The 23,218-nt window shown below is 38.0% G+C and overlaps 1 protein-coding gene and 1 long non-coding RNA gene across 3 annotated transcripts in view; one reads left to right on the top strand and one right to left on the bottom strand.

The window, feature by feature from the left end:
• ESR1 (estrogen receptor 1) overlaps nucleotides 1–23,218 on the bottom strand; it is a 277,475-nt gene that overhangs the window by 129,712 nt on the left and 124,545 nt on the right. The gene's annotated exons all lie outside the window — the stretch shown is intronic.
• LOC112644315 (uncharacterized) lies at nucleotides 12,989–16,332 on the top strand. The gene is made up of 3 exons (XR_003126284.1): nucleotides 12,989–13,117; nucleotides 13,845–14,638; nucleotides 16,190–16,332. It is a non-coding gene; the product is annotated as an uncharacterized LOC112644315 (long non-coding RNA).

The raw sequence follows: 23,218 nt of genomic DNA, 5'->3' as shown, positions 1-23,218 counted from the left end.
TGTCTTAGGCATATAGTTTCTCAAGAAGATTTGAAGGACAATATTCATTTGGAAGCATCAGTTTGATGTTTGTTTTTTTTACTTTAATGGAATTTTCTTCACATTATTGTGAAGAATCATGTATGAAAAAGAGTCCTTAAAACTTAAAAATGTTCACTCTGCCAATGTCAAAAATGTCAGGTAGAGGTACCTTCTGTACATCATACCTTACTTTGAGCTTATAGCACTTTTTAAACTTGAAAACAGAAAACAAAAGGATTTGGAATCCCTATGGCCAGTGGACCCTACTGTGTGTCCAGTCATATGAGAGCTCTTCCAGCAGAAGGTAGTAGGTAGACAGCCAGAAAGAAATGTTTCTAATGGGGAGAAAATTATGTTTCTTTTTTTGTATTGAGGAAGAGTCTAAAACTCAGCTTTTGAAATAGTTTTATCCTTTTTAGGGATGACAAAAGGGATGAGGGTAGAAACAAATAACAGTGAGAAGTAATTGTCCCTAAGAATCCCAAAATGGCTCAGAGGGATAAAGTACAGCATAGGCATTGGCTAAAATGCCAGAGGAATTGGTAGAAAATCTGTATATCGGTTAAACTAACAGGCCTACCATCTGACCCAGCAACATCAAGCTTCACATTTTACTTTCTACTCCCCATCCCTCCAAACCCCTGCCAAGATACTACAGTTTAATTTTCTGGGAAAAAATAATCAAGGAGTTCACACTTTAGGATACCAAGTGGAGTGAGGGTGGTGGAAGACAAACAAGCAAATTAATGAGTCTGCATTCTGAAAGGGGGACTTTCTCTATCCTCACTTGCACTTCCATAAGGGAACTCCACAGGCAACTAGGCTTTCCTAGTCCCTGAAAAGGACACTGGGAAATTATAGTTTGGAGAACTTCATCAGTCCCAGGAAAGCCTTGTTTTAAAACTCACTATTCCAAATCCCAAATCAAGCTACACACTCAAGAGTCTCCAATCAACATTTTTAGTTCTTCACAGTTACAACTGAATGGATGGTTAAGTATTTGTGATAAGCTTCCAAAATCAAGAGCAAGAGAAAAGAAAAGAAATTAGGAAGGAATGGAGAGTTGGAGGAAGACTAGAGAAAAGAAATATTTCAGGGAGCAGAAGAAAGGTGTTTTAAAAACAACTATAACTAATATAATCAATATCCTCTGGGAGGTTAAAAAGGACACTGTAACAGTGAGCCAAAATCTTTTACAAAAAATATATAATTATTAATTTTATATTTTTAAGAGAAATCTTTAGAAGACAAAGAATATCTCTTAGAAATTAAAAATAGGTGAGAAATCATTTTTTAAAGTTCATCATAAGAGTTGGAAGGTAAGTTCGACAAAATCTAGAAAAGTAGACCTTTCCCCCCCACCACCAAAAAAAGAAAAATACCCCTAAACCAGAAAGGATCTTCTGAGTGTATGGCCAGCACAATAAATGAAAAAAACAAAACAAAACAAAACAAAAACCATAATCATGAAACTTCAGAATACTAGAGATAAAACAGGCAAAAGACTTGAGTGAGGGAAAGGACTGTAGTAAAAGAACCAGTAATAACACTAGCAGTGGATTACTTAGTAGCAATAAGGAGAATTAGAAAACAATGGAAAAATGGCTTCAAGAGAATAAAGGAAAATACCATACCCAGCCAAACTATCATTTGCCTAGCAGAAAGGAAAGAAGACATTTTCAGATAAGCAAGAACTTTAAAAATATAGCTAACGTGTCCTTTCTTAGGAAGTTCCTCAGGGATTTACCCCATAAAGTGAGACAAGAAAATAAGCCATTTGAAGGTTTAGGATCATAATTGGAGCAGAGAGATGGAAGATTTTGTCAGGCATTATTCCAGGGGTAAAAATTGTAACTTTGTATTTGAGCATATGAAAAATATTATTGACAAGTATATCTCAGAAACATTGAAGTATATGGGTAAAAAAATCAGAGTTTAAAAACTGGGCAAGAGGAGATCCCTGGGTGGCTCAGTGGTTTAGCACCTACCTTCGGCCCAGGGCATGATCCTGGAGGCCCGGAATTGAGTCCCACATCGGGCTCCCTGTATGGAGCCTGCTTCTCCCTCTGCCTGTGTCTCTGCCTCTCTCTCTCTCTTTCTTCTCTCTCATAAATAAAATCTTTTTTTTAAAAAAAGCAAAAACTGGACAACAGAGAACATGATGCAGTTGTTAACCATAGAAAAAATAAAAGGTCTAAAGAAAAAGAAAACTGTGGCTGTAATTCCCTTATGTGGCTCAATAATGGGCACTGTTTATGCATCACAGTAATGACTTAGTCAACAATTGTGATATAATTATATTGGGGGAAAGGAAGAAAGAGAAAATTGCACTGAGTTAAATTATCTTCCACAATTACGAGCAAAGAGTTAATGGGTCTTAAATTGCTAAGCAGGTTAAGAAATATTGCCATACCACAGACTCTATATAACTGCACTAGTTAATACCAAGAAACTTGTATCTGAGGTGTAAGAGAACAATTATCTCTCATAAATCTTATTATGGTACTAGACTTTTGTAACTGAAAGCATCTATTGTCTCAATGCTTACAATTAACCTTGGGAAATTTATACTAGTATAGATGACAAACGGCTTGAGAGATTGATTTCTCCAAGGTTAACCAGCTGATTAGTAGCAAAGCTGGATTTTTTATCCAAGTCTGTCTCATTCATTAGTTTGAATGCTGAAGCATTCACACAGGCTTCTTCAGATCACCTCTGAGAGGACATTGCTGTATAAATAACATCAGCAGGTAAGCTTTGCCCAAAGCTTCAAACCTGTAAACCACTGGGCCAGTTCCATGTCACTAGTTTTCTCCAGCCCCATTTCCTCTGTCCATGTAACACTGTGATGGCATAACCCATCAATAACACAGCTATGCAGTACATTTATCTATACCCATCTCTTTTTCTCTCCTGTTTATAGCTAGAAAAAGATCTCTGCATATTTTCTCTTGCAGAAAATAAAAAATGATCATGTGGCTCCACTTATAGTAGTCACTTAAAAACCATGTCTTTTGCTTTCTAATAACAGGTTTTTGCGGTCTGGAAGACCCTGGATAAACTGTATTGGTTTGATTTAGTGAAGAAAACAGTAAACTTACGTTAGTGGCTGCTTCTGAGCATGTGTGTTGGAGAATTTTCATTTATAAGAAATTTCAAGTCACTTTGCCTCATTGACTGGACTATTTCAGGGTTTCTGACATTAAACTGCTCTTTGTTTTCTCTTCTGTTTGTTTTAGTTTGTCCCCTACACCTTGTTTCAGGTTTGTAAAGGACAAACAACTCAATCACTATTCCATTCCTGGCTAGATTTCTCTATAAGATTCATTTGGAAAGGTATTACATCATCTAGAAGCCCCACACCACACTTGAGGACATCTGCTGAAGGCTGTGATCACATCAAAGCAGGCAGGAGGGTTGCAGAACAGAAAAACCATTTCAGGGGGGTGCTCTGGTGATCCTCACAGGGAACACAGGATGGAACTAATATAGGCTTAGGTAACCCACTTCAGTTTCAACTAACCACAGAAATTCTCCGCAGGGTCTCCCAAAGGGCCTCAGGATAAGGATACACAGAATGCAGATCTTCCAAACACATGTCTCAGCAGATTTTAAAGCATTCATGAAGAATCTCACATCAGAGTCCCTTGAACCAGCAGAATTCCTAGGAGATGCAAGAGGCTCTTGACCTGAATTACAAGGGACAAGGAGGGTCCTACTCTCTCTCTTGATTCATCATACAGAACTGCTGTCTTGGTTAAATGCAACTCTCCTCCAGCCACCTATGGAGCTGAATTGACTGAAAAGATTAGACTCCTCAACATCTCAAACCTTTTCCCTCACCCTCACTCTCAGCTGATGACCTTGCTCCTAATTCCCTAAGACTTGAGGCAATCAAAGAAGCTCCACAGGACCATGCATGCCCACCTATGGGCCCTGCACCTAAACTCTGTCATCCTGCACACCCTCCTAGGGGAAAACAATCCCTTCACTAGTGCATTAAGTTCTACCCTCCTTCTACTCCATGATTCTTTTTTCTCCCTCCTTTGGAAATGTTTGTACTTGATGTTCCCAACTCCTTTTTTCCCAATCTCTTATGAACTCACTCCAATTAGACCTCCTTGACCAATCCATCAAAACTGCTCTTGACAAAATCACCAATAAGCATGAATTTGCTAATTCCAGTGGCCAGTTATCAATTCTCAGTGTACCTGACCTAAAAGCAACATTTGACACAACTGATCACTTTTTCTTCCTACATTTTCCTCATTTGTCTTTCAAGATGCCACAAAAAGGGGGCCTCCATCTCAAATCTCCTACATTAGTTCTTCCTCTTCTTTCTGACTTTGGTCTTTGGTCTCTCTTTTTTCTTTTTTCAACCTTGATGAAATAATGAATCTAAGCAACGAGTGGTGACTAAAACTATTAGACAAAAGGTTCATGGAAAACTTAATAATGGCTAAGTTGTTAACACCGAATCATTGATTAATCTTTTTCTTAGAGATTTATAGATTTATTTATTTATTTATTTATTTATTTATTTATTTATTCATTTATTTTTTATTTGAGAGAGAGTGAGAGACAGGGGCAGAGGGTGAGAAAGCCATAAGCAGACTCTGTACTGAGCATTGAGCCCTCACAATCCTTAGATCACAACCTAAGCCAAAACCAAGAGTCAGGTGCATAACCAACTGTGCCACCTGGGCACCCCTGAATCACTGATAAATCTTAACATCACTAAAAATGGTATTTCCAGAACCTATGGCCTCCTGGTGCAATTCAGTAGTTTTCTTACCAAAATATTGAACAAGAGTCTAATTAGGCCTTAAGATCTAACGAAAATTTATCAGGTAATAAAGGATGGGATTATATGAGATTATGCTAAATGCTGTCAAAAATATTCAATTGGCTAAATCCAAAGTGTAGAATATTTTACACGACTTCTGTCATTTCTTCAGCAAATAAATGGCAAAGAAGGGGGCAGGGAAGGATGGTCATACCAAACAAATGCACTATTCGGATTTTGGAGGACGATTGGAACAAACTAACTATAAACAGACATTTCTGAGGTGAGTGGTGGAGAAACAGGAACTTAATATTAAATTATTCATTTTGGAACACCTGGGTAGCTCAGCAGTTGAGCGTCTGCCTTTGGTTCAGGTCGTGATCCTAGGATTGGGGATCGAGTCCCACATGAGGCTCCCTGCGAGGAGCCTGCTTCTCCCTCTGTCTATGTCTCTGCCTCTCTGTGTGTGTCTCTCATGAATAATAAAATCTTTAGAAAAAGAAATTATTCATTTCACTGTTAAATATTGCAATGTATGGGACTATAGTTTTAAAAGTCCTTCTCTGGTAAGGATATACACTGAGGTATTAATATTATGGATGTAAAATATAATGTCTCAGACTTTCTTTTTAAGAACTCACACATAAACACAAAAGTATGTTGAAAGGAATTGAAATATAACATTCTCTCAATTTTTTTCAAATGTTTGAAAAATCCTAGATGTTAAGAAAAAGTGCCATAATCTAAAAACATAGTAGACACATAAGGAAAAAGGAATAGGAAAACTCTGGTCTCCTTCTCTTTTCTCTTTACATGCGCTCCCTTAGAGATTTCATTTATCTTCTCTGTGCTGAGGCCTCATGACATTATATCAAGTCCAGACCCACTCCTCAAGCTCAGACATCCCTACTTGCATTGTCTAAAAACATCTCAAACTCCACATGGCCAAAACCAAATTGATTTCCCCCCAAGAAACATTGTCCATTATAGATTTTCCTATATCAATTGTTGACAATTCCACCTTCTAATTGTTTAGGTGAAAATAAATGGAGTCATCCCTAAAGCTGTTCTCACACTCAACACCCAGGCCATCAACAAATTCTTGTCTGCTTTAGTACCACCATTGTCAGAGCTCATCAACCCGTTTCTCACCACCTTACTGTAGTAGTCTCCTAACGGTTCTTCCCGCCTCAAACGCTGGCCTCCTTTGGGTCTTTTCTCAACCTAGCAAGCCAAAGTGAGAACTTGAAATAGAAGTCATATCTTGCCTCTCAAAGTCCTGCATGAGTCCCCATTTTTTTTAAAAGATTTTATTTATTTATTCATGAGAATACACAGAGAGGAGAGAGAGAGAGGCAGAGACACAGGCAGAGGGAGAAGCAGGCTCCATTCAGAAAGCCCGACGTGGGACTCGATCCCGGGTCTCCAGGATCACACCCTGGGCTGCAGGCAGCACTAAACTGCTGAGCCACCGGGGCTGCCCAAGTCCCCATTTGCCTCAGAATAGAACCAAAATCTTTGTTGCCACATAAACTCAATGTCTCCCCTCTGTTTACCTTTTTTACCACATTTTCTTTCACTTCTGACTCCTGCCTCCTTCTGCTCTACTAAGGCTGGCTCCTAGAATATTCTAGAGCATCTCTTGCTTTCAGGACTCTGCACTTGATGGGGCCTTTGCCTGGAATGCTATTGTCTCTGGATGGCTCTCTCACTTCCTCCTTCAAGTGCTGCTCAAATGTCTCCAAAAGGCTTACTCTAACACTGTCTCTCCCTCCTCCCCAGCATTGCTGCTCCCTTATCTCTAGTTCTTGTTTTCCTTTGTCCATAATACCCATGTCTTCCAAATATAGATAATTAACTTGTTTATCATGCTTGCTTTTTTGTTTCCACCACTAGAATGTAAGCACCAGGGAGGCAGGGATGGCTCTCAGCAAGCTCAGTTAAAACTGCTAAATGAACAAAGCAATGAGTGAAGCTTCCAATTCCAATCATACCACAGGTTCATTAGGGCAGTGTTTCTCCTATTTTTTTTTTTTTTTAACTGCAGAGACTACATCTGAACATCAGAAAAGTCCGAGGACCTATCCCCAACACACACACATAAGTTAATGTCCCTTGAGTGTGGGTTGCTTGGGAAAACACATAATAACCCAAACAATACTAAGATTAATAACGCATAGACTGAATCTGTATTTTTACCTTGTTCTATTAGCCAAGGAAATCGATTTGTATTAATAAAATATCATCATGCAATGTCATCAAATATTTAATAAGCACTTACTATGTTCCAGGTACTGTGTTAGAAACCAAAGATAGTAAAAGTCCACTCTCAAAGAATGTACAATCTACTGTTTCCATGGGCTTGTAAACATTTGAAAACATAGTTCATACATGTGTAAGATGTATTATTGTGCTCATACACAGTAGTGGACTTATATTAATGCATTTTCATCAAGGTACTTATCACCTGTGAGAGGCAAAACTTGGTTTTGAAGGATAAAGAAATCTTACATATTACAATGGTTTGTGGTCTTCTAAAGCCCAAGTATCTGACAAAGTCTTATTTCTTAGTATCAACTGTTGTCACCAGACTGGATTTTTCAACTTGATGGAGTCAAAACAAAAAAACAAATTGAGGGACACCTGGGTAGCTGAGTTGGTTAAGTGTCTGTCTTCAACTCAGGTCATGATCCAAGGTTCCTGAGATCAAGCTCCACATGGGGCTCCCTGCTTAGGGGGGAGCCTGCTTCTCTCTCTCCCTATGCTGCTCCCCCTGCTTGAGCTCTCTTTCTTTCTCTCAAATAAATAAATAAAATCTTAAAAAAAAAAAAAAAAAAAAGATTGGGAAACATTGCGACAATGTGTTAAGTCCCCTGGGTTCATGGGTCTCAGATTAATTTCCCATGCTCCAGGAATTCCCCCAGCCCAGGTTTGTAACCTCTGAGGGTTGTAGGTCCCTCAAAAGCTGGTGGCTAGATAGGAGCCACCCACAGCACAATACTGGCATGGGGACACAAGATGGAGAAATGTGGGAATATATGGACTGAGAAAGGTAAGATTAGGAAGGAGAGGGACACAAGAAAAAAAAAAACTCTTATTATTTAGCCTAAGAAACTTAAAAAAAAAAAAAAAAAACCATGAGAAAATCTGCACTTGAATTTGCTGGTGGGTAGAGAAAGGTGTGTGCTGCACCAGTGATTTTTAACAATTAAGAGTTTATGCTTTCACAGATGATTAAGTGATCTCTCACTAAGGCTGATTAATGGAATGATTCAAACAAAAATAGAAGAAACAAGCCAAGCTTTGCATCCAAAAAGGTGAAGGTTGAAGAGGGAATTTCCCGCTAAACATTTCAGTTCTAAGATGACCAGTTAATATACTGGGGTGTGCAAATATTTACACAATTAGGTGACTGGTTCTGAAGTCCCCAAGTGATGCCAGACCTGGCCCTATAAACCTTTCCTCTTTCCACTCTCCTCTCCATTCCACTCCACTCTCCTCCCTAATGGCAGCACTCCCTTCAGGTGCACGGAACTTCTAACCACACATACACGCATACACACACAGAAACTCCGTCTCTTCCAATGGAAGTGTAGGACACCACTTCAAATTTATCATCTTTAATCCCAAAGAGGAGCAAAAGCATAAGTGTCACAAAAACTTCAGGTCACTGAAGCTGCTAGCTCTCCATGGCCCTGAGGCTGCATTCAGGGACTCAGGGTAGTGGTGCTTTCTGAAAACAAGTATGTAATATTTATTCACCACTTGTGTTCAGAACACATTCTCTCACATACGGGAAATTTTCCGTCAATATTAGAACTGTTCTGAGTTAAATGTGAGTGTGCGTAATTTGGTCTATAGCATACATTTAAAAAAAAATATGCACAGTACAACCACAGATCCCAAGGATCAAATAGTTTGGCCGGAATTTTTAACAGGACCATAAAATGATAATTGATGCTCAAGATGACCAACGGGAACATCCTGAAACACCTTCTGAGTTACAAAATGAAGCATCATGATGCAATCACCTTGAGGGCACACGATGAGGAACCAGACTAATCTGTGCTCTGCAACTTCCTTAGTTCATGCCACGTTTGGGAAGGTCACTTATCATTTTGAGGCCTCTGTTTCTTTATCTGTGAAGTGGCCACAATGATAGTATCTAACTCATAAAGATGCTGTGAAGATATTTCATACAACGCTTCACAATACACTCAATGGATAGTAGTTTTTTTGTTTGTTTGTTTGTTTGTTTTCCAATATGGCTTTCATGTGAATTTTGGTGTTTGGTGTTCTGGTTCTTTATTAAAATGATGATCTCTGATATATGTTCACACTCAGTAAGCCAGAATACTTATTCAAGAGGATATATATATAAAAAAAAAAGGATATCCAATATTCAAATTGTAATTTGAAGCATATTCTTATAGAGAGATTGCCCACCAAATGTGTATTCGATACTTATTGTTATTAACAGACCTCAGGTTTTATTCCAAGTATAATGTGCATAATTTAAAGACTTTATTTCCCAATGTCTCTTGCAGGTAGATGGAGCTTAAGTTCTGACTAGTTGGACATAAGAGGACGTGCTGAGTAAGAGCTCCCAGCAGTCTCCTTAAAGGAAGCTGCTTCAGCAAAGTGTGTCCCTACCGATTTTCCTCTTGTCCACTTTCTGGCAGCCTGTAATGTAGCTATGACTGCTGAAGCTCCAGTAGCCACATGGGCCTAGGAGTTGACTTTGAAAACTAAGCCTTTTTAAAAAATTTCATTTATTTATTTATTTATGATAGTCATACACAGAGAGAGAGAGAGAGGCAGAGACACAGGCAGAGGGAGAAGCAGGCTCCATGCACCGGGAGCCCGACGTGGGATTCGATCCCGGGTCTCCAGGATCGCGCCCGGGGCCAAAGGCAGGCACTAAACCTCTGTGCCACTGAGGGATCCCCTGAAAATTAAGCCTCAAGCTAAGTTAGGGAATAAAAAGTCAGAAGGAGCTTGGGTCGTTTTGACTGCATAGCTGCTGTACCACTGGTAAAGAAGTCCAGATTTGTTTTGTATGAGAGAAGAAACTTTGTGTTGTATAAGCCACTATTATTTTAGTGTTTTCTGTTATAATAGGTGTTAATTCTAAGCTTAAAACAGTTATATTTGAAATAGGACTTCTTCTACAGTATATATGATTTTTTACCCTTACATTCTTTCTTATGTCATTTAAATATTTGTATGTATAAATACTTTAAGCCTATAGGATAGCTTAAAGCTTCCAAGTGTAGTGTAGTTAGTTAATATAACTAACTCAGAAAACTGGCAGGAACTGATATACCTCAGGAATGTTTTTTTCTTAATTGTAACACCTTTAAAAAAAACAGAACATTGTTTGTAAAAATAAAACAAAAGCAAAGAAACAATAATCAAATCTGAATTAGTCTTAGCATCAATAAGATTATTTGGAAAAAAATACACAGAAGCATGAAGACAGATTTAGTAACACAAGTAAAAAGAAATGCATGGGCTGAATATTAAAAGTGCATTAGAAAACTGGTTTCTAGCCTAGTTTTCAAAATGCCAGGTTATCTCATGATTTTAATTAATAGTTACATAATAGTCTTAACAATTAGACCCAGAATTAATTATATCAAACCATTTCAAATCAACAACTATAGCAATAGCTAGTATTTACTGAATCCTTACTGTAGACCAGGGTTGTCCAAAGACAGAGGTCATGTTTTTAAATCACTTAATATACAGACCTCCTTCATGATGTCTGTGTCATCTGGCAAGAGAGGGGGAAAAGGTTTTCTAAAAAATCAAATAACACTAAAATGATACAACTCTGCATTTGTGCCATCCCTTTTTTAGCCTATTCTAAGAGATTCACACAGGCAAGTGTTCTAAAATTGAAACTGTTTCTCCAATACTAAACTCTAAGATTAACCTCTCTATGCCTGTTTTTTCATCCATAAAATTAAGATAATAAATGCAATAAAAACTGAGTTAATACAGGTAAAATGCTTAGAACAGTACCTGTCATAGTCAGCTACTATTTGTAACAGATAAGTGTTTTTTTTTTTTAAGATTTTTTTATTTGGTTATTCTTGGGAGACACTGAGAGAGAGAGAGGCAGAGACACAGGCAGAGGGAGAAGCAGGCTCCTCGCGGGGAGCCCGATGTGGGACTCGATCCCAGGACTCCAGGATCACACCCTGAGCCGAAGGCAGACGCTCAACCACCGAGCCACCCAGGCGTCCCTGTAACAGATAAGTTTATACTAAAGTCAGCTCTGCCTCTACTTCTTCATGTGTAAGATGGGCAAACCATTACAACAGTGTCCATATTCCTCATAGAATAACTAGCTTGATAGAATGGAGGCCCCCTGAAGGCAGAAATTTTGTCAGTTTTGTCCTCCAATACATCCCTACACAAAGAACAGTACATAGTACACACAAGGAACTCATTAATGTTAAATAAATAGAACTGGTTTAGTGCAGTTATTATGAAAAAACGCTGTAGGAACCTAAGGCATACCTCTCTATTTCATTATTCCACCCAACTTCGCTGGTTGATCAATTTACCTTCTTGCACTGTTTATACTCTATCTAAAAATCAAATTTTAAGTTCCAGATAAGAGAAATGATCACTGAATTTAGTACCATTTTTACCTATTGCTTTTTTTGCCATGTGATGCCTATTTCCCCTTTCACATATCTTACATAAAGTATTATACCTCCTTTTTTATTTTGGGAAAGTATTCATAACACAAAATTTAGTATTTTGACCAGCTTCAAGCATTCAGTTCAGTGGCATTAAGTTCATTCACATTGTTATGCAATCATCATCATTATCCATCTCTAGAAAATACCCCCCTTTTAAAAATACGGCTCCTGGTATACTTTAAGTTCTATTTATTAACTACTGTAGAGACAACTCAGAAATTGGTTACCTAGGCCAGTGAGAACTGTTTTCCCGTTTTGACAATCACGTTAACAATAAAGATTCTGTCAAAGTGGTCTGCTACTTGTTAAGCAAGAAAATTAAAGATATTTAAGGTCAGCCTTTCTGATTTCATGAGATGGGGAGTCACGTGTTTTGACATGCATTATCAGACACTAATTAACTAGTCGATTATACATCTACATATTTGTAAACCCTTTAAATTTGAGCCTTTTACAGCCAATCTCAGTGGAGCCTTCTAATCCCACAGACCCAATATAAAGGTAGCATTGTTCTGGATTGCAGTTTAGGGAATTTTAAGATCTATTCGGGAAAGGCCAAGATACTTTTTTTTTTTTTAATTTTTATTTATTTATGATAGTCACAGAGAGAGAGAGAGAGGCAGAGACACAGGCAGAGGGAGAAGCAGGCTCCATGCACCGGGAGCCCGATGTGGGATTCGATCCCAGGTCTCCAGGATCGCGCCCTGGGCCAAAGGCAGGCGCCAAACCGCTGCGCCACCCAGGGATCCCCAAGATACTTTTTTTTTCAGCCTTCATCTCTGAATTGTGTATAGTCATACAGAAAAAAACATCTGTTTATACCCCATTTCTGCCTTATTGATACAAGAAGAAAAACACTGCCCGACACAACTAGAATGCCTGCCTTAGAAAATATTCTTCCAGAGTTTAAGGCCTTGAATGAGAATGAGTTTTCAAATTTACAGCTTTATCTGCTAGTTTTCAAATATGCATTTCAAATGTCCTAAGCAAACTTCGGCAAACATCTTGACCAGGAAAAAAGAACCAATGTCAATGTGTGACATGCTATTCTGTGAAGAGACACTTTTAATCCCCTCCAGAGAAGGAAACTGGCCACCACTTTATTAGATTTCATGTTTATGAAATGGTCACACAACAAACACATGCTATACTACAAACATAAACTTAATTTCTTCTGGAGAAGGGCACTGCCATCATTTTATTAAATTTCACCTTTATTTAGCAATTACACTTCTAATTTTTCATATCATTGTGTTAGAGGCTTTGCAAGGTACAACTAAGGGATAAATCCTAGACCAAGAGGACAAAGCCATTTGTTTTTTTTTAACTGCATCACGGGTAACCTGACTCCAGAATTTTTACACACAACTTATATTTAATACATCGAGCAATTTACTTACAAGGGAGAATGTTCTTAAGAGAAGTACTCACTCAAAGTTGAGCAAACTGCACGGAACAGTTTAGTAACCAAGGCAACAGGATTGAAATCCTAAGATTCCCTGGAACTAGGGGTTCCCAACCAGGAACAGCTAATTCTGTCACATAGCCTTTTGAAGAAGATGAATTGAACACCAAGCAGCTTATGGTGACTCAGGTGAGTTTGAAAATTAAACATAAACAACTCCAAGGTTGTACCTACCTTATTGTTAATGGTGAAATACCACAAGCCATAAGAGGCCTTTCCCACTGCAGTTATTCTTATTTTTCACCCTCTGTGTAGCTGCAGGGGTAGAGAGTGGGCATCCATTTACCTAATGAATGACTATTATGTTTCAGCTATGAATCACCTTAAGAGAACAGTTACACGGCCTTCTCTGGGAAATTAAGTATTTGAGAGAAAAGGAACACATAGCTATGTTGTTCTATCTAGTCCAAATACTAACACTTTCTAATTCGTTTCAATGTTTAACCACCTGCTAGAATCAGTGGGTTTATTTTCACCTTAGCAAGAAAAATGCTTAACACGTGAGTATTTGAGAGCTAGGGGGTGGGCTGAGGAGAGAGAGGTAATAATTGTGCCAAAAATAAACTGAACAACAGTCTGATATAAAGACTACAGTGTAAACCCATTGATTAGAGCTCTCCAGTTCCTGCAAAAGAAAGCAATAACATAGTAGGGGTATGAAACAAATTTCAAATCTACTTATTGACATTTCTCCAGAAATTATTGGTTAGATAGAGAAATGTATGGGGAAAAGGGTGAATTCTTTTCATTCTACTCCACTACTGAGAATGTTTCCAAGGTTCCCGTTGTTTTTTATGGCTCTGTTTAAACTTAGATCTTATTAGGGCCAGTGCTGATTTTCTCTCCTTTTTTGCAGTTCTCTGTTCTTCAATCCTCTACAGAAAGCTAACATCTTACCTCACTGAGATGCACCCTCCACTGGCTAGCGGGGACATTGAAACTTCAGTGTGGCTGTGTTGATGCTTAGGACACACATAAGCTAAGCACATGGGGGGTCTAAATATACTACTGTTTTGGGTATTAAATCCAGATAAAGAATTGGTGATGCTGGAAGGTCAAGCGTAATCACTTCAGAAAGTCAGCCACATGTATCCTGGAGAAGCCATACAATTTTGGCATCATTCTGAGAATGCAACTGTACAAAGTCAGTCTAAATGGTCATCATGTCAAGAAATCTCAATTTGTGAAGAATCATATTCCCATAGAAAGGAGAACATTTGTTTTGAGTAGGTTTTTAAATGAAACACGCACCACAAGTAAAATATAATTCACCTAATATAAACTCATTTTTCATACACACAACTTTTCAAAAACAAGCTTATGGCTTAAGCAAGTCAAACTCAGATCGTAGAAATACTTTTCCCTTGACAAAGTCCCTGAGACAAAAATAGATACCCAGCCAACAAAAACTATTCATCTTTCCATTTAAAAGAAGAAATCCAACCACAGTATAAATGAATCATCCGGCAACAAATCTACTATTAGTGAAACAAGACTACAGTTTAATAGCTGCTGCTATGTTTTAGACCCCAGCTGATTTAGTTCAGCGATATACATCTGACAAGATACTCTGGACCATGGACTGGCTGTCTCGCCACAGCAAACTTAACACATGATTATGCTGGTTAGAGTAATTTGAAGTTTCAGAAGGTAAGTAGAAGCTGAGGTGTCCCTTCAGAGGAAAAAATGAGCACAGAATTGAAACAGAGTGAGGAAGATGCAGGAATTCAAGCAAAAAAATAAAATGAACACGCTGTGTGAAGGGGGGAATAGCCAGTGGAGAACGGGGCCAGGAGATCAAACCGGAAAATAGAGCGCAAATAAGATGGAAGGGTGCCAGTTGGCGAACAGCTTTTCTACTCTAAAAAAGGCTGAGGGTAGGTGCTCTGAGGTATAGTCAGATTCTGTATTTTAGGCTTCAAGGGCACTATCATTTATCTGTTAAAGGCTTTACTAAGCTAGGTAATCAAGTCCACTACCAAATTTTTAACTCAATAGTTGTCTCCTCCAAAATTTGTATCTACCCAGAACCTGTGAATGTGACCTTATTTGAAAATAGGGTCTTTAGGGATGTAACCAACTAAGATGAGGCCATAGTAGACTAATTAGGGTGGATCCTAAATATGATAGACCTGATATCCTTAAAAGAGGAAAAATTGAACACAGACATACAGGGAGAACATCACATGATGACAGAGGCAGAGATTAGAGAATTGCATCTGTAAGCCAAGGAATGCCAAGGAATGCCAGCAGCCTCCAGAAGCTAGAAAGAGGCATAGGAGAATCCTCCCACAGTCTTTGGAGATAGCATGGCCATGTTGAATCCTTGATTTTAGACATCCAGCCTCCAACACTATAAATTTCTGTTGTTTTGAGCCACCCAGTTTGTGAAACGTTGTTATGGCAGCCGTAGGAAACTAATGCAGGGAGTGAAGCATTCTGAAATGATGATTTACAGAAATTATTCTGGCAGTGATGAGTGGGATGAATTGAAAGGGGGAGAGGCTGGAACTAAAAAGACCAGTGAGGAGGATATTATAGTCATTCAGTCTTGGAAAACAAGAAGGATGTGGGCCAGGCTAGTGACAGTGGAACAAAAACAAAGCCAAAACCTAGAGATGTTGAATAGAAAGAACTGATAATACATGGTGAAGAAGAGCCAGACACATGAATGATTCCAAAGTCAGATAAAGAAGGATAGAGCCTCTTGCAGAAATGGAAAGGAACAGAAGAAACAAACAAGTGTGCTCTAAAGGAGAGAAAGGGGAAAATGGCAAGTTTGGTTTCAGATGAATCTAAAAAGTTAACAGGTGAAGCTCTGAGGAGAGTAACTTTTCAAGGTGGTTTAAAGCAACAGTAGCAGCCAGGGCCAAGTACTAGAGTAATGGGAGACACATACAACAGATGGGAAAAAAGAGAAGGATAGCCTAGTATAGCCTCCTTCTTCTCTCCTGGGAACAATTTTTCTGTCCTGTGAATATCGAACAGTAATTTACCCAGTGACCTCTTCTTGGCTCTGGGCTTTTCTAAACATATCAAGTCTCATGAACTCTTGCCTCTATTTCTAAGATTAATGGAGAATTATGAAATATATCTACCCTGGACAGACTCATTCACACTATCTATTCAGTTATTATAAGTTAAGCAAAGCATATAACTTATGACTAAATAGCTTATTTTCTTTTTTCTTCTGGATTTCAGAATTCTGAAAAATAACCAAGCACAGAAACCAATATCTCTTTACTCTGAAAACTCTAACAAAGAGCAAACTTGGAAAGTCAACTGTAAAGGAAGTTTTAAAACTACTTCTGTGGGAAGCTGTTCAATAAATGGAATTGATACAACTGTGCAGCCATCTGTATAAAAACGATTCTAGAACCACTTTCATACTGTATAGTAGGACAAACTCAAATGGATCAAAGATATAAATGCAAAAAGGGAAACTACTAAGGTACCAGATTAAAACATTATTTCTGTGGGTTAAAATTTTCTTAAAGGTATTTGCCAGGTAGATTCACGGAACTGTTAAAATCCTAAATCAACTTCAAAGCCAGAAGTTCAGTGAACCACTTGGGCGGGCAAAAAAGAGTAAATGATTAGCCAGGCCTACACTAAGTGAGCCAAACATTCCTCTTTAAATCAAAAGCTCCTTATTTCTTTTGCCTCAAAAATACAGGCACCTTTTCTTTTTAATACAATGTGTAATAGTTTCCTAGGTCTGTCGTACAAAGTACAAAAAAACGGGTGCCTTAAAACAACAGAAGTTTATTGCCTCACAGTTTTGGAGGCTAGAATAGAAGTCTGAGATCAAGATGTCAGTAAGACCAGGCTCTCTCTGAAGGCTCTAGGGGAGGATCCTTCCTGGCCTCATCTAGATTCTGGTGTCTGCTGCACCTTTGGCATTCCTTGGCTTAGAGGCACATTGCTCCACTCACACGGCCATTCTTCTTCCTGTGAGTCTTTATATTATCTTCCTTCAGGGCATTTCTATCTCTACGTCCAAATTTCCCCTTTTTTATAAGGATTGGAGCCCACCCCCAATGAGTTCATTTGAACTTGAAGACCCTATTTCCAACTAAGACCACATCTGAAGTACAAAGCATTAGAATTTCAACATATCTTTTTGGGGGAGCACAATTCAATCCACTTTAACACATTTTAATAGTAATACATCTAAATAGTGACCAAAAAACTGACATTCTCCATGCCAAATCCTCCTGGGAGTAGCAGAGCCACAGGCCAACACTTCCCACAGGGTGACCTGGGGACATCCAGCACCACATGTCACCCAACTAGAGATAAACATGATAAACATGCAGATTCTAAGGTCCCAACCCACACTCACTGCAACAGAACCCTGGGTAGGGTGAGGCAAAGAGGCCAAATGGGGCATTTTCCTCAAATACTCTCAAGAAGAGAAAAGGATTTTAAAGGCTTAAAGCATCTGAGCCAAGGAGCATCTATGGGCCCTCAAAGTTTCATGTGAGAGACAAATCTAGTAAGCAGCTGCTTTCCTTGGGCTCCAACCAGAGCTTCCACAGGAGTAGTGAAAAGCCGAGCTGGGCTGACTTGGAAGTGGAACACTCCAAAGAAAGCTCTGCATTGCCAGCCCAGAGGGACTGCCACCATTCATGCTAGGGTAATTCTAACCCAGTCCCAGGCTTTTATTTACTGAATGGTTGCAAAATTTAAACCACGAATCTACCCTTAAACATATGCATTTGTCACCTCTCCAGGATGTCACCATACTTCCATGTCATGTTATCTTTCATCACTGTGCCATGCCAAAACAGGCTGGAACACTATGACAGCCTGAGAGCAGGGTCCACTGGTCTGATTACAGGTTGGGGATCAGAGCACCAGATAGGATAGCCAAGTCCCTGGAATCCACAAGAACCTCCCAGAATAGAATATGTTCCTTGAAGATGCTCCCAGTTCCCACATTGAGGTATTGTGCCCTCTCCTTGCCCCCTTGTCCCTACCCATTCTAAGTTTTAAATTACATACACTAAGTGAAACTAACTTGCTGCTAGCCAACGGACGCCTGTTAAAGTCCTCAGAGCTCAAGCTGTGCACATTCCTCTGAATATTGCTCTGCCCCTTACAAAAGAGAGGTTGGAAATAAATCTTGCTAAGGCAGCTGCTGGAGAGATATTAGAACAGTAGGTAGATTCTGAAGAGAGGTAAAAGAGAATAACACCACAGCCCTAAAAATCACTTCTTCTTTATGGAAAAATTAAGTTCTAACAGGGCTCAGAGATTTTTTAAAATCAGAAGTTCCAAAAAAATCCCTTTATTCATTCATTCATTCATTCAATAAGCATTCCCTGTGCTTCACTGCTGATTTAAGTGATGAGGAAAGTACAAGAGTCAGGAAAGCTAATTACTAGATCTGTGGTGAACACAGGAGCAGAAGAAGCCTTGAGCCCTGGAATGGCTAAGAAAATCATACACTCTCGAGACAACACAAGAAGCTTCTAAGAAACACAGCTTGTAGCCAATAGGAAGCATGTCCAGAAAAAGTGGATTCTCTCCCCCCAGGGCCAAAACTGAGCAAGAAGAGAATGCAAAGAAAATGATGGGGAGTCAGGGGCACAGAAAGAAGTGGGGCTTAATTCAGCATTGAGTCATCAGTGACTGAGGCAGGAAAGGGGAAGGGGAAATGTTGCCTATTTTGCCACCAAAAGAATGATGAAGTGCTTAAGGTAGCATATTTCCCATGAAACTGAGCTCAACTATCATTTTCCTTTATTCTTCTTCCCAGGATAGCAGCTTCAGCACACAGTCCCAGATTTGTGCCCAGTGGTCAATGAGGCTGTCAGGTTTCTGGTTATCAGTTTTCAAAAGACAACAAAGAGCCCAGGACTAGATATTTATCCAAATAGTCATTAAATAGACAGAACTAGAACTTGAAGTATGAAATTGTCCTTGAGATATGTATAATTACAGAAAATTTTAGAAAAGGCATAATTTTCAATAAATCAAAGTAACAGTTTTATAATGTGATTCAAGCTTCTAGGAAAAAAAATTAAATGTATTTCACTAGCACTGAAACTAAGAATCAGCCAGGTAATGATGTAACTGTGTGTGATGCAGATATTAAAAATATAACAACTTCACAGTCATTTTTTTCCTTTCTTGATCTTCAGATAAACACTATTCTTGCTAAGAAGTTTTCACCATGTACTGAATAATAGTAAATTAATATTTAGTGATATAACCCTTTTAAAACTAAATTTCTACCCATGGATACATAATGTAAAGTACTTTTTTAAAGATTAACAAATTTCACAATAAAGAGAAAAGCCTTTTCTATAGCTAGATATCAAAAAGCAGATATAAACACATTATTTTAAAAAAGCATCCCTTGCCAGAGCTGGGTAGGTAGATTTTATCATTCTTGCTGTTGTTTTTAAATTGCAAAGGGAAAAAAATAATTTATTGCTGTAAACTATACCCAGGTCTAATATAGCTACTTTACAGGTTGGAACTTGACTACCACAACTGCATGATGTATTTTATCATAATGCTGTTCATACTTTGCGTCTAAGTAAAGAAATATATCATCCACTCAAAAAATATGCCCCACATGTTAGGAAAAAGGAAAATTCAACTTAAAATCACCAACATTTGAAAATCCTGACAATATTCTATTGGTTAAAAAAAACAAACTTCTTGAACTACTAAAATAATCCAATTAATTATTTGTATTAAAATTCATCATGCAAAATGAAATCGATTGGGGGGGTTCCAGTCCAAGATGGAGACATAGGAAATTCCTGAATTCACATACTCCCATAGATATAGTAAATCTCTAGCTAAAAAGAGCAATTTCCTCTGAAACTAGCTAAGTGATTCCTACATACTGGGAAAATGAAAAAAAAAAAAAAAAACCCTCATCAGAATAGGTAGTAAAGACTACCTATTGTTTGTATGGTGAGAAACATACTATTACCATAAACCTCCCCCCACCCCCACCGTCCCTCCTGGAACAGTGACAAACAATCAAGAGGGAACTCAAAACTCCCAGAATCTCTCTGAGGAGTAAAAGATTTGAAACCAACATATAACACTCCAGCTTTTGAGACTTTCACCTAACGGATGAGCTACCAAAACAGGTGGCTCTGAAATACATGAGAAATAGAAGACTACAGCAAACAAAGAAACTTCTTTATGAGCTTATAAGGACTCACTGTCTATTCTCCCAGGATTCGGCATGGAAAAAGTGAACATCTCCTAGTCTTTGTCTGAAAGGGGTCTACTTGCATATTTTAAGAGCTGCTATTTGTGAGTCTAACTTAGCATCATCTAAAGATTCAGAGACTGGGGAAGCAAATAGACACCATTATCCCTATAGTCTGATCCAAAACTCACCTATCTCTCTCTAAAAGGGTCTTGTACACATATTCTGGTGCCCCAACTTTTGTGGCTGCTGCCCAGGGAACTCATCCTTTGATCACCTGGTTCTATTGGCCAGCAGGGCTTATATTTGCCAATCCCACAGGCCTGTAGCAAACAAAGAAACAGTTCCTAAGGGGCTATCCCCCAGGGCTTAGAACAGAGCAAATAAAAACTCTCATCTCAGTCTTTCCCTGAAACTGGTTTATTTGTATCCTTTAAAAGCTGCTATCCAAAGATCCAGCTACCAATTAGCCTGAATCTAGGTGTTCCCTGAGATCCACCCCTTTGGGATACTGACAAGTCTTGGCACACCCTCAACTAAGGGAACCACTAAGAACAAAGAAGCCTGCCTAGACAATCACAGAAGTCTGAGAGACAACCAAGAGCTCAGGCTGGACTGAACAATGAGGTGACCACTCCATCAAGGCTAGGAGAGGGGGCTATTTCATCTAATGCACAAGAACCAACACAGAGTCAAGGAAAATGAATAAACAGAGGAATATATTCCAAACAAAAGAAATAACATAAAATTCCAGAAACAGACTAACAAAATGGAGAGAAGTGCTTTACTTAATAAAGAGTCCAAAATAATCACAAAGATGTTTACCAAAATCAGGAGAACAATACATGAACAAAGTGAGAATGTCAACAAAGAGACAGGAAATATAAGAAAATACTAAACAAAAATCACAGAACTGAAGAATATGATAAGTACACTGAAAAAAATAATAGAGGGGTTCAATACAAGGCTAGATCAGATTGAAGAAAGGATCCACAAATTCAAAGACAGGGTGGAGGATTCATCCAATCAGAGGAGTGAAAAGAGAAAAAGAATGAAGAAGAGTAAGATAGCATGAGGGACTTATAGGATAACATCAAGAAACTCAGCATTCACATTATAGGGATCCCAAGAGAAGAGAGAATGGAAGAGGTAAAAGCTCACTCAAGAAAGCAATGGCTAAAAACTTCCCTAATCTGGGGAAAGAGAGACATCCAGATATAGGAAGCCTGAAGAGTTACAAAAAAGATGAACCCAAAGAAAGCCACATCAAGACACATTAAAATTAAAGTGTCACAAGTTAAAGACAAAAGAGAACCTTAAAAGCAGTAAAAGAAAAACAACTTGTTACACACGGGGCTACCACCAGATAAGGCTATCTACAGTTAACACAATCAGCATGTTTTCAGCAGAAACTTCACAGGTCAAAAGAGAGAGGCATAATATATATTCAGAGCACTGAAAGAAAAAACCACCAACCAAGAATACTCTACCCAGCAAAGTTATCCTTCAGAATTTTGAAGGAGAGGTCAAGAGTTTATCAGACAAGCAAAAGCTGGAGGACTTCATCACCACTAGTCTTGCCTTACAAGAAATGTTAAAGGAATTTTTTTCAAGCTAAAATTAAAAATGCTAATTAGTAATAGGAAAACATATCAAAGTATAAACATCAATGGTAACATAGTTAAATTCAGAATACTCTAATGTCATAGTGATAGATAAATCATTTATAAATCTAGTAGGAAGTTAGGAGACAAAAGTAGTAAAAATAAGTATAACTACAATAATTTATAATGGATGTCCAAGGTAAAAAGATGTAAATTATGACATCAAACATAAAACATGGAGGGAGAATAAAAAAAAAAAAATAGAGCTTAAAATGTGTTCAATCTCAACTTGTCAAAAATCACCAAAATATGTTATAAATACCAGTTGTTACATGTAAGCCTAGTGGGAACTACAAAGCAAATATCTATAGTAGATAAAGAAAAGATAAGAAAGTAATCTAAGCAAACCATTGCTAGAGTCACCAAACCATAAGGGAAGAAAGAAAAAAAAAAACAACAACAACAACAACAGAGGAACTACAAAACAACCAGAAAACAATAAACAAGATGGCAACAAGTACACAACTATCAATAATTACTTTAAATGTTAATGAACTAAATCCTCCAACTAAAGGACATAAAGTGACTGAACTAATAAAAAAACAAGATCCAATTATATGCTATCTACAAGAGACTCACTTCAGGTTTAAGAATGCAAAAATACTGAAAGTGAAATATAGAAAAAGATACTCTACACAAATGGAAATCAAAAGAAAGAAAGGATTGTAATATAAAATAAAATTCAAGAATTTAAAGGAAAGATTGTAAGAATACAAAAAAAAATCATTATATAATGTTGAAGGGGTCAATCCAACAAGACAGAAAAACATTTGTAAATATTTATGCACCCAACAATGGAGCACCTAACTACATAAAGCAAACATTAACAGACCTGGAGAGAAGAACAGACAGCAATTCAAGAATAATAAAGGGCTTCAAATAACCCCATTTTCAACAATGGATAGATGATCCAGACAAAAAAAATCAATAAAGAAACATTGGGTTTAAACAACTCACTAGACTTAATGTGAGAGGTATCTCATGGTCATGGATTAGAAAAAATAATACTAGTAAAATGTCTGTATTACCCAAAGCAATCTACAGATTCAGGTGTAGTCTATCAAAATTCCAATGAGGTTTTTCGCAGAAATAAGGGAAAAAAATCCTAAAATTCCAATGAAACTATAAAGACCTTGAATAGGCAAAGCAATTTTAAGAAAGAAGAACAAAACTAGAGGCATAAGCATCAAACTTCCAGATTTTAAACTATATTATAAAGCCATAGTAATCAAAAAAGTATGATATTAGCATAAAAACAATGATATAGATCAAGGGCACAGAACAGAGAGGCCAGACATAAACTCAAGCATATGTAGTCAATTATTTTATAACAAAAGAGCTAAGAATATACAATGAGGAAAAGATGGTCTCTTTAATAAAAGG

Source organism: Canis lupus, chromosome 1 (genome assembly GCF_003254725.2).
Source record: "Canis lupus dingo isolate Sandy chromosome 1, ASM325472v2, whole genome shotgun sequence".
Lineage (NCBI taxonomy): Eukaryota > Metazoa > Chordata > Mammalia > Carnivora > Canidae > Canis > Canis lupus.
This window is presented reverse-complemented; position numbering and strand designations above follow the sequence as displayed.